The sequence below is a fragment of the Parasteatoda tepidariorum genome, chromosome 7, assembly GCF_043381705.1.
Source record: "Parasteatoda tepidariorum isolate YZ-2023 chromosome 7, CAS_Ptep_4.0, whole genome shotgun sequence".
Lineage (NCBI taxonomy): Eukaryota > Metazoa > Arthropoda > Arachnida > Araneae > Theridiidae > Parasteatoda > Parasteatoda tepidariorum.
The window spans coordinates 53,238,518-53,252,057 of NC_092210.1; the positions used below are offsets into that span (position 1 = coordinate 53,238,518).

General features: G+C 29.4%; 1 protein-coding gene across 1 annotated transcript in view; it reads right to left on the minus strand.

Moving 5' to 3' along the window:
- Positions 1-13,540, minus strand: part of LOC107439861 (receptor-type tyrosine-protein phosphatase kappa) — an 84,634-nt gene that overhangs the window by 8,577 nt on the left and 62,517 nt on the right. The gene's annotated exons all lie outside the window — the stretch shown is intronic.

Genomic DNA, 13,540 nt, shown 5'->3' on the forward strand with positions numbered 1-13,540 from the left:
CACTTGACCTATATATTTAAACATCAAAATCAACGGCGCAAAGCCTAATATTTCACAACATAGAGAAACTAGATCATTTCATCTAGGTGTTAACTGCTTATTTATTTATAGTATTTTTGAAACATTTAAATCTCATTTGCTTTAAAAAAAAAACTCATCTCTAAGTAAGTCATCTCAGTTTATTGCTAACATAATTAAAAAGTCTTACTTTCCAAGCATAAGTTATAGAGGACAAACTCGTAGTGTTATCATTTGTTATTGATATTCACGTGTAGTTTACCCCCATAAACTAATTTTAGTTCTTAATTACTTTACTATAGTTTCCTTAACCATAACAATCATTTTCTTTTATTTGTTTTAAAAATGATATAACAATAAAGATTGTGAGCTAGTGAATATGTGAATGAAACAATGAGTAAGAAAAAAAAGAAATACAGTCGAACCTCGATTTCACGAATTTTTCGATATCTCGAAGAGAAAAAAATTCCCTTCAAATTTCCTATACACTCAATGTTAAAATAAAAAACTTGATTTCACGAATTTTTTTTTCTAATCCCTCGATAACTTGAATTTTTTTCCCATAAATATTTATATAGATATTGTATAGATTTTTTTTCTAAAATTAAGGAAATATTAAAAAAAAAATATTTAAGAATGGCTGACAAGGCATGGAATGATGTGTCTTCCTCTACGATAATGAATGGCTTCAAGAAGTCTGGATTCATGAAAGATCACGAAAGTAGTCAAACAATCAATATCGTTAATTCTGCTGAAAGCTACACCGAAAATGATTGGAACAGATTGACCGGACTCATGAAGCTTGATGACATGGAATTTCATGACTTTGTAAACGTAGATGATTCAGTAACAGTGTGTGGTCAGTGGGNTCAAATTCACTCGTCTGAGTCCAGTTATGAATATAATATCGATAAATTTTGCTAAAGTTTGAATTAACATAGTTTTTTTACATGTCAAAGTTCAAAAACTGCGAAATCCTGCACAAAGTAGCCCCGAATGACGGTACTAGTAGGCTCTTTTTCTTGAAATTTAGATATAAATGTTAAGATTTATATCTGAGAACATCTTATCTCTCAATCTCTAATTTTTTTATTATATCTATTAATATTTTTTTGTCTCTTAACAAGCCCACATGTTTAATTTTTTCAAGTTTAACAGTTTACTATTTTCGAACTATTTATCGATTTTAAATTTTTTTTTATTCCTTCGTACTCCCTTCATACTTTTCTACACACTATAGTAATTTTAAGTATCCTAGTCTCATAGTTTTTGCACAGCAAAAGGAAATTTTAACATTAAAAACAACGGCGCAAAGACTTATATTTCTCCATATAGAGAGACTAGATCATTAAGTACGTGTTCAAGCGTACTTAACTTGCTTAAATTACACTTATTTACTTATTTTATTTTCGGAACATTTAAATCTCTTTTGCTTAATAAAAATCTCTAAGTAAGTAATCTCAGTTATTGCTAACATAAATCACAAGTTTTACTTTTCTAGCATAAGTTACAGCGGATAAACTGATAGTAATATTATTTGTTATTGATATTCATGTGTATTTTAACCCCATAAACTAATTTTAGTTCTTCATTATTTTGCAATAGTTTTCATAACCATAACAATCATTCCTTTTTAATTAGTTTTAAAAATGATATAACAATAGATATTGGTTAGCTAATGAATGCGAATGAAACAATGAGTGATAGAAAAAATAAAATTGTCAAGGAGTTAGACGGATAGATGGGCGATTGGAGAATCTGGAAACCAATGAATGGTCTATTTCATTTGTAAATAAATAAAAACAGTTCATTAACACGTGATTTGTTGTATGACGTTGGTCGACGACACTTATCCCGATTTGTTTTATTATTGGTGGAAAGAAACGATACACAAGATGCCTTTGAACACGACTTCACAAAATTAAAAATCCCTTTCACCACTAAAACACATAAATTACATTCTATCCTGAAATGTGATAGGGTCGCAATAGTTCTAATAAAATTCAGATTAAAAAATATATTGTCAGAAAAATGAAATTCAATCAGAAATAAATTTTTATTTGATGATGTGCTTTAAATATACTAATGATGTACAAATGATTATTTTAATTATAAAATCGAGGACAAAAAAAACTGCCTTAAATAAACATATTTATTCATATGTTCTTAAATAGTTTAGCCACATGAGATTTTTTGAAGAAATCTATCAAAAAGTCGATACTTAGTCAATTACATCGATCTTCGTCAAAATTAAGATAAATAACAGTGGAGAACATTTTTTCCTGCTGCATGATATTTTTTAACAGATCGTAGATACTTCGTATCACTGATTTCAAATCTGCAATCGATTTTTTTTTCTCCAAGCCGCAAGTTTTCTTAAATGATATTTTTAGTCTTTTCTTTCTTTTTTTTTGTTGTTGTTGAAATGTGCAAGTTTAAAAACATTATATATAGCAGGGGATCAAGTAAATCTTGCGACAAACTTCTAGGAGTTAAGGTACTTCATTAGGATTAAAATTGCACAAGAAACCATTCCAGAAAACGTCGATATACGCCACTAGGGGCACTTTCCATATTATTATTAAGTGTTTCTTCGTGCGCTTTATAACAGAACATAAAAAGCAGCCCTAGCCCACATTTCCCGGCATGGTTTACTATGCAATTACAATCCTAATGATCTTGCTCTAACTTCCTTAAAAGTTTGCCATAATATTTACACGACTCATTGTTATTTATACTGTTTTTGAACTCTCATATTTCAACAAAAAATTTAATATATATATGTTTTTAAACAAAAAAATCTGTAGCATTAGGAGCATAGACAAGATCAAGTATTTGTATAACTGTAACGAAAAATTTGTTCCTTTGTGTAGTTGGTTTGTAAAAAATGCATAAACAATAGTTTATGTTCATATTAATATTATGACATTAGTTAAGCGTTTTATGTTCAAACTAACTAGATGCGTTTTCAAAACATTTACATAAGTGGAAAAAATTCTTACTCAGGTATTTTAATTTGCTTAAAAGAATAGTCCACGATTGTTTTGAGACAGTTTTTATCCAATCATTAAATGCCATTCTCAATATCAATAAATATTAATTCTTAATACCATTAAAGGTTTTTTTTAATATAAATTTAACAATTTTGAATTAGTTTGGCTTTAAATTGATATAACTAATGTTTTCAATAGCATGTACTTTGGATTTGTCTCGAAAATAGTATGTCATTTTTAAAGAAATGATGTAAATATCAGACGGAAGTTTCAATTTCAATTGGCTCTGCTTCAAAACACTAGTAAAAAAGTTATATAGTAGCTTCATTATTAAGATTTTACTGTCCAAAAAGTAATATATGTCAAGCACTTCCGCTAGAGCCCACTGTGACCAGGCTAAAGCTCCGAAATTTCGCAACCTACGTCAATGATGGTGGCAATGTCATCAGCATTGCGCACCAACCGCCATTATTTCTTAGAAAAGCTGATGCCCATCGATTTGGAGTTGGGTGGAATTCAATTAAACCATGACCAAGGATCGAAACAAAGTCCCTTATAAAGACGGCTTGGTGTCTTAACCATTGAGCCATCGCGGCTCATGAATGATAATGTGAACGTTTTTAAAGTGATCTATTTGAAATTTATCAGTGTTTGTCACCTTTTTTTATTTACTAACCCCTTCAATTTCCAAGGTCAAGAGTTAATTGAGTAATAAGCAACCTAAATTTAAATTTTTAATCTAGGTTCAGATTTAGTAATTTAGATCATACAATTACTTAATTTGTTATTAACGTAGATCATTATTTAACTTTATAGTTTATCTTTATTAATTTGTTTGTAAGCTCCATAAGGAAATGTGATTGCCCCACAATTATTAGCTTTCACCAAAATTCATTGGCAGGCTTTCTTACTTGGAAAAGAGCCATGCATTTTCAATTGAAACGAAATTAAATTTTCTGAAATTTCAAATGGGTAAACAGATATAATTTCGAAAATGAATGATTAAACCATCTATTACTATTACATTAACACCATCTATTATTACAGAGATGCCAACTTGCTCCGGAAAGTGAATAAATATTTTAAAGTGGTAGTCTTTTAATGTATGACTCGTGTTTTAATAAATTTGATTTATAGGATTTTTACTCATTACTACTGATAAATAATTTAAAGACTTATGTCATACTCCACTTTGGTACAGTTATAACACGTTGATCCTATTGAAAAAAATAAAATTAACAGCAAATCTTAGTTTGTTATTCTTTACCGTTTTTTAAATATTTTGCCGAATCCTGAACAATCGGCATCTCTGTTATTACTATAAAATATCGATCTATTATTAAACTATCTATTATAGACTATTTCATCGTTTAATTTATTGCGATCCTGCGTACACTACAATAATCACGTAGCACATTTTCCATTAAAAATAAATAACCCTAAATGGTTAAAGCAAAAATCCAAGTCGTGATTTTGTGTCAGCTAAATCAGTTTTTCTATTAATGTGTGTAAGATCTTCAGGGTTCCATGTTGCTGCGTAATATCTGGGTCTAATATGTCCTCTTTTTTCAAACAGCGGTCCTTTACCACATTCTACACCAGGCCGTGCTGCTTTCCTCATTGCGTGGGTATCGATGCCTCTCGCTTCACATTCTTCGATTTCTTTTTGGGCATATTTTTGAAATATTTCTTCCTCTTCGTCCAAATCTTTCATTTGTAGCAAGTAATCTTCCAAATCTTCTATTTCCTTAGACTTGTCTTTAGTTTTCCGGTATTGCATTTGGTGCATCTGTACATGCTGTGCATCTCGCTCCAACTGAGAACGCTTATGTTGTTTTGAATCTTCCTCAGTTTTTAGTTTGTCCACTAAGTCATCAATGCATCGTTTATCCCGCAGATCATTCAGTACATCTTCGTAGTTTTTATTTTGCTTCAGCGCCTTTTCTTTTTGATAGAACTGGTCGATTGCTTTTTGAGCTTCAGCTTGCTCGTATGCTTTCTTTTTGCTTTCTTCCTGCGCTTTATCTTCGGCTTCATTTACAGCCTTCTGTAGAATATCCGCTTCTTTTTGTTCCAAATCTGATCGTTTCATCATCATAGCATCCGCGACCACCTGTCGTTTGTCAGCTTCCCTTTTGTCTCGTTCTGAAACTATTTTTTTGTGCTCTGAGGTCATCTTTCTTTTGGCTTCATTGAAAAGTCTAGCCCTTTCGCCTTCAGCGTCTTCTAGCTGTTGATTCATTTCAAGAAGAAGGAGCTTGTCAACTATTTGACCATCCAGGCATTTTTTGTAATTTTGGTTTACTTCCTTTTCTCTCTTTATCTTTTCTTTTAACTTTTCTTTTTCTTTTTGGACTTCATCATCAATAAAAAATCCGTCGCGTAAGTTTTCCCATTTTTCTTGATTTCTCTTTTGAAGCACCTACAAATATAAAAGGATAAGTCTAATTAAAAAGAATTATACGTGCAAGAAAAGAACGTGCATGTACCTTATACAAATGCGAAATTTTGAAGCAATCAGCACTAAATATAGTAAGCACGGTGGACCAAATTGTCTACTCTAAAACTCTTTCCCACCACCAGTTCGCAAGCTGCATCCCAAAGAAAGAGTTTTCCATAGTATTTGATAAATATTTTATAATATGAATGATTTGCTAGATTGCAGCTCTGATCAATAAAAAAATAAAACTTTAAACATGCGTTTTAATGAGTTATTTATCTTTCGTTTCCTTTGTTAAGCTATCACAAGTAAAATCAACGTTATTAATTTCGCATGGTTATGACGTTCCCAATTTAGTATTTTAAAAGGTATCTAAAATCACTTGTTTCTTTTATTGATACTTACTGTTTTAAATCTCTATTGACTTAAATTATAAAAACTCAACAAAACTAACAAAATAAATTTCAAGCTATCTATTAAGTTTTGGGAAATTATGGTAAATTCTGAATATCAGATTTTAAATGATAATATTTGAATAATTGATCTTTCTTTTTGAGAGTAAACTCAGATTATGGTAAATCCAAAAATAGTATGAAATTGTACCGGAATTACCAGCAAATAAAAAATTAATAGGTTATATATTAGGCGCCATGAATGTGTAAGATAATGGTACTTATCCGTTTCGGATGGTGATAAAAACCTATTATCACAATACCCATATTAGGCACCTATATAGGTACAATAGGTTCTCATTACTACGGTTCTTAAAACAGCAATACCAGTAGTATTTAATACAACATTTAATTAAGCATCACTGGCGTTAATAATAGTTTAACAGTTTATTCTCCCAAAAATTATAAAAAATATTAGTGTTGTTAATAATTATTTCCGAGAGATGAAATTAATTTTGTTAATAAACAAAAATTGAAATAAAAAAAAAGTTTTGTATTTAAAAGCTAAATTGACGGAGAAAGGGTAAACCATAAAAAATTGCCATATTGTTAATGTCGTCAAAGATGCTTTTAATTTTGGTAATAGAAGCAAATTGAAATAAGTTTTATTAAAAAGCTAAATTAATATAAAAAGGGTACTTATTCATTGATGAAAACAATAAAAAATCGTCTCATTATTACGAATGCCAATTTTGCTTAACTAATTATACCTATAGGTACTAATATTGGTACCAAGATACTTACTATGCTGATTAAATAGGTGGGTACTTTTAGGTTAGCCGGGTGCAAGAAAGTTCAACTAATATTTTTTTTAAAAATTTCATTTGAATTAACTTTTTTTTATTTTTAAAAAATGTTGGTGGAGGTCTACATCTTTTGGAAACTTTTCGCTTGAACCTGGCTAAGCAAAAAGTACCAATAGGTTTTTAAAGATCCAACTAAAGGGATAAGTACCGGTGAAAAATTGTTGATTATGGTAATTTTTGACTATCAAGAGTAAACCTCGAGCAATTGCGTTATGCAAAATGGTACTGAATATTAAACCTTAATTTTGATGGGTTGAACTTCTAAAAATGTGTTTTGCTTTATCTGGTAATACACTGAGAAGGGAAATACATAAGAAGATTGGAATTGTTTCAGCTCAATTAATCATAGGTCTTTCAGTTTTGGCTAGACCTGAAAATAACCATACGCCAAGGGGCGAGACAACAAAAGAAAGTGGCGGCTTAAAAAAATGCAAAAAAGTGACCGGATGTTTCTTTAATTTTCTTTTTGAAAAAATTGCTTAATTAAAAAAGTTTATCAGTGCAGAGAGACTCTGATAAACAAAATTTTTATTAAAATGTCCAATGCTTCCATTCAAAATTTTGATCCTTCACAATCCATCAATTTGTGAAGGTAAGATTCGTGTGGAAGAAGAATTCTTTAACAATTCACATATTTCAAAGTTGTAATATATACATTAAATGTATTTTGCCACCACAAATTTTTTTAAAGTTCTTTAAAGTCAGTATGTTTAACTAAATTTTATCACAAATTTATATTATTTATAGCCGTATTATGTTTTGTAGTCGTAGATTATTTCTAAAGTGATCTTTTTTGAAAAATATAATTTAATCCAAGCAACAACAAAAAAAGTTAGTAAAAAATGGCTATTAAATGAAACACACCTGACGATATCAGTCACAGACTCATTAAGTTTGAGGAAAAAGTGGCTGCATAGTTATTAGAGTAGAGGCCACTAGTTAATAACTAAAAATTTAAATTTTCAAGTTTGGTCATGAGTTTGAAGTATTGATTTAATACCCATTTGTTGATTATTCACGTTTTTTCCTTCACACAAAGACCGGGTATTTAACAAATATTTAATAAAAGAATTAAAAAAATATGTATAATTTTTCCCTGCGTAATTCAAAATTTAATTGGTCAATCCCCGTGAAACTATATGTAGAAAAGAAGAGAAAAAGATAAATTACCTCATTGTGTTGCTTGCACCAGTTAACAGCATTTTTCTTTTTATTTCCTTCCAAAATTCGACACTTTTCCTTTTCTTCGTCTCTGTAATTATCTACGTCACGAATGATTCCTAACAGAAACNAAGAATATTGTGGATAAGCGATTTATATAGGATTCAGGTAAAAGAAGTGGACTTTTATTGCGAGAGGACTTTTGTCGCCGCTTAAGGGGACAGTGGACGTTAAAACCAAAAATTTTAAATTTAACAAATTTATACAAAAATAATATTTTATTTTTTTAGTTTTGGATATTAAATACTGTATTTATTTCAATAAAATAATTTAAAACTGTATTAGGTACCTAAAAATTAAAATTTTTGCAAATATTAAAATTTTTCTAAAACGTTTTGAAAATATGCCTCGCGCCTGAAATTTAAGAATAGATGAAAATTTTATAATTTAAAATAGCAATCATAAGGTCTCAAAGAGCTACAAGCAAGGATTTGTACATCCAGTAGTAAAAAAATTTTTTTTTTAATTTTTAGTATTTCGTAAATTTTTTTTATGAAATTTTTGTTATCAAATAGATTTTGGTGCTTGTAAAATAATTTCTAGTGCTTAGATATGCTAATCCATGATTGGGAGTGTAGCAAAATACATTATCAGCAGTTGTACCAAATTTTATAAAATTTAGAGAAAAACTCAGGCGCGAGGCATATTTTGAATGTGGCAAATAGCGTAAAAAATTCATTTTGAGAAAACAGCAAATTAAGACTTTCCTTATTTATAACAATTGAAGAAACCCTAATATATCCTCAATTTTATATAAATAAGCAATATTTATTACTTCTTAACATGTTGGAGAAAGAATTTCTTAGTTAAGTTTATAATTGAAAAAAATAATGAGTAATTTATAAATTACAAATATTGCGCTTTTTTTAGAATTTTTTCGAAACGTATTATTTTATCAATGTGTTCATAAGGATATTTGAGATACAGTACTAGTGATAAAAAGTAAACAGGTAAATTTTATTTGAAAGAATATTATCCAGATCATAATATTTGTTGCCAAATTTAAATAGATTTTTTTCAGTATTCTAACGTATAAAAATAAATCTAAAAAGCAATGAGAAACCAATATTGAAAAGTGATAACAAAGTAATTTGCTATGAAATTCTAGCATTTTTTTAACAAATGCATCTTTTTTAAATATTTATTTCACAGTATTTATTAACATAAAATGCATAACTATTTAAATTATTAAAAGTGCAGCATATAAAAACATGTTATATTGAGGAAAAAAAATCATGAAAGCAAATAATAGTTCTCTTATAAATTGTACAAAAATTCTGAAATATCATCTGATTAGTTGCAGCAAAAGATATATAAAAGTTTAAATAGTTTTTTGAAGCCAATTTGATATCCGATTTTATAATACACAGTCAATGTCAAATGAATTAATAAAAGGATTTCTAATTAGGCACTTAAAATAATCCTGCCTTATATGTCGTTCCTTCTAACTTTTCATTCGTCTTATTTGAAGCAATTTTGCAAAACTTTTTAGTGTTTCGCTTTTGCTTCCAAACAGCCGAACATCTCCTCTTGCTATCTGACAGCCGCCGATTGTCTCGAGTTTCAGCAATTTTCAGAGACAGTTCATTGAGCGACTTATTTTCCAGCAACAAAGTGCTGAAACAACCAACATTGAATTCACAAACTGCTGAAATTACAGAAAGCTCCAAGCGCTTCTTTGAAATAAAGACTTCCTTTGAGCATTTACTCCAAATGATGCTGTGAAAACATTCGTTTGGATTCTGGGTTTTTCCAGAAGTACAACGACTTAGTATTTCACTACTAGCAAGTCTTTGATATACTGGCATGACTTTTTCAAAGACTATCTCTGAAATGAAGGTCTTCATCGTCGAATGAGATGGCGGAATCTGTTTTTTCGCAATTGCTCTCTGATAAAAACACCAGGATGTGGGGCCTTTGGGACATTTACTGTGTTTTGGAGTTTCATCAGATGATGAGCAATGCATCAGTGAAGCAAAGATGGCAGTTTTCATGTCGTCAACACTAGAAAGGTTACTCTTTATTGCGTTACGATAATAGTTTGTGAGTTTAACTATTGTATCTTCTTTCAAACTGCCAGTCTTTTTTCCACCGAGCGTAACACCTTTAGTTCTCCACTCCTTTACCTTGTTACGTAGGCCTTTGTATAACCGCTTCGCGACATGATTTAAACACTCTTCTTTACAAACTACAACATCAGGACCATAAGGTTTGAGAGATTGTAGATGTAAAAAGGTCTTCGAATCACCATCAGATACAATGTTTACATATCGCATGTTATTTTCTTCCACCGAGCGCATCCATATCCGTTCAGCTGCAACAACTTCCATATTTCCAGAAGTGCCACAGTAGTTTATCTGGCAAGTGTCTTTATGACCTTCTTTCCAAATCAAAAATTCAGGGCTATCTTCTGTTAGATCCCTTTTAGCATTTGTGCATTCACTGCAATACTTAGAAATTATTTCAAAATCTATTATGAGGCCAGTCAACACATCAATGACAGTACCAATTCCGTACAATGAGGTGTGGCCTCTTTTTTGCCAAGTACCATCATAGCTGACACAAACATCTAAAATATCTTCATCACATATGTCTGGATTCAACTCTTGATGCTTCTGTCGTACTACTTTTTTAGCAATCGTTAAAATATCTTTTTTTACAAGTTGTTTTTCTTCTGAAATTTTATTCAGGCAATTGTTGAAAGTTTTTTTATCCATTGAATGAATTCCCATCACCATTGAAAATATTTCAAGGGCAGCATACCCTTTTCCAATGTGCAAAAATGCTTCTACAAGCTTTTTATTGATTTCGAAGCTTTTTGATTCTTCCATACGAGGACTGGAAAAAGTTTTTCCAAATAGTTTTTTGCAGTTTTTGCAACATAGTTCCAGTTTTGTGGAATATCCAAAGGTGTTATGAGACACTACTGTTAGGGATTTTGTGTGGCATTCATCACATGCAATATTTTCAAACAAATTGCCCCACATGTTAGTATTCATAAACACATAGGTTGGCTCACTAGCATCAACATTTTGAGGCATCTTTCGATGGTATTCAGCAGTTATTAGTTTTTTTTCAGATGTTGTTTTGCTTTGATAATCCATATTCGATGTACTAGCAACAGATGTACAAGCAACAGATGTACTAGCAACATCATCCAATTCAATATCAACTTGTTTGTCTAAAACAGTATCTTTTTTATTTTCCCACCGAGCCTTTGCTCTCGCTATAGCAGCCCGTTTTTTTTTCGAATTCCGAGATTCAGGAGCATGCCACCTTCTGTTTATGCTATGCATAATGTCAAGGAAAATAAAACAATGTAGTAAAATAAAAACAAATTTAATAACAACGAAATAGTTCTAAAACAATAACAGAAATAAATAACGATAAATTAGCTCTGAAAAGAGCTGTTTTTTTGTAACTAATAAAGAAACTAACTGAAAAATCGTAGAAAAACAAGTAAAACAAACGATAAACAAGAAAATTGTTCGAAAACAAACTCGTGCACCAGATGATAGACTTTATTTTATTTTATTTTCAATTAATTTGCTTGTAGCTTGCATAGTTTAGTAAAGAAAAACAGAAGTTTAAATTTCACTAATGCTAGTTTCGGTTTTGAGGAAAGAGCAAATCTAGGTGATTGGTTGGAAAGTTCTGGTTTCGTTTTCGAAAAATGTCAATAACTCCGTTAAAAATTATCAGAAATTAATAATTTTTTTTTTAATTGAAAGGTAATGAAATAAGAATACATATTTAATAAAAATCAAAAATTCAAAATTTTTTATGATTTTATCAAATTTCAACGTCCACTGTCCCCTTAAAAGGATCTTCTGCTAACTTGGAACCCATTGATTGTCTGTATTAAAAACTAACTCTGAATGAGTGGTGCAAATAAGGAATTTATTTGAGTATCGTATCCATAGTTTATTATCTTCAACTCTTGAGAAGAGTGGAGAAAAGACAAGTTTTATGTAAAAATTTACGATTTCATTCAATTACTGAACTTGAAACCTGCAAAAATACATCTTTGGCAAAATATCAGTTGTTTAATCACAATACTTTTAAAAATCTAAAAAGAACACAAAATTGTCTCAAAATCTCGTACGTTAATGTTATTAAGTTGATATACATTTTATCAGATAAATAATATTATTAAGAAGAAAATTGCTACTAATTTTTATGATTAGCATTTATCTTAAATTGTATTATTAAATCAATATATTGTATTGCTTTTAAAAGATATTTTAAGCCAATTCAACGTTAAGTGCTATCGTTTGTTTGTCATTTGAGAAACATTTTGTCAGGTACGCTGCATTTTTATTAACAAATTAGATCAACCAATAGAAAGAGTCTTTAATATTTAATACTTGAATAATATGTCAAGATTATGTATTTATGTACTCTATCTTGATTTATATTGCTTTTACAGATACTTATATTTTGCGTTAAGAATTAATTTATAATTTATATACATATTACACACATTATTAAAAATTCAGCACAACTGAGTTTTATATTTTAAAAAAAAGTGTTTTATATTTTAGCAAATAAAAATGAAAAAATGTTTTCAATTAAACTCCACTCTTAATTTAAAATGACACTCTAAAATAAAACGAGGTAAGAAGAAGATGCATGGTAAAGAAAACTAATAAATGGTCAAGCAAAGATAATTCACCAAATATATATAGGAAAAGATAATTCACCTTACTAATAAAATTCTTGGCATTTCTTTTAATTCATTTTTTTTCTTTACTTAATAAAAAAATATCGAATGAGTAAAGCTTCTACTTGTATCAAGTTTAAATTCTGACCACTACAATAAAACATTGTATCACCAAAAGAAATACATAATATTTTCATATCGGCAAATTTTCTACTTTTAGTTAAGTGAAAACATTATTAAATCCTCAAGGTGGTAGAAATTGGGCTTACCATAATTAAGTAAAAATAGTTTTATTGAAAGTTTTAACCAATATAAAAAAAAGGTAAGAAAATCTTCATAAGACAATATTTTACTATTGAGTTATAAGATTTTTTTAAGAGGCAAGGTTTTTTATTGCCATTTTATTGTGTGTAATACTGCTATTATCGCATCAACTAAGATTGCAGAAATTATATATTTATTTATTTACATATATGTTCCGTTTTAAGAAATAGATGATATCATCACGGCCAAATTAATACGCAATACATAAACGAAGTCTATTTAGTTATTACACTCAACTTTTATTATTTCCTTGATTTTTAAGTTTCAATTTTCTGACATTTCATGCTTGAAAAGCATTAGTATTTAAATCGAAATTACGTATTGCATTTATTCAATATTGTAAATACGTTTTAAAAAAAAAGGTAGAAGAGGGGAGTTTTAAACTTTAAAAACTGAGACAAACTTCCTTCTCCCTCAACAGTAAAACAATTCATTACATATTAGTGAAATAAACTAATTTTGATAACATTTAATTTGTTTTTTAATTCTTCATTACACTTGATAAAAAAAAACGATGAATAACTGCAATACCCAAATTATTAAAATGGGAAACAAAAACGTCGAAATTCGCATTACAAAAATAACTCAATTGATGATGATATCGTGTATTTCTACCAGAGTCT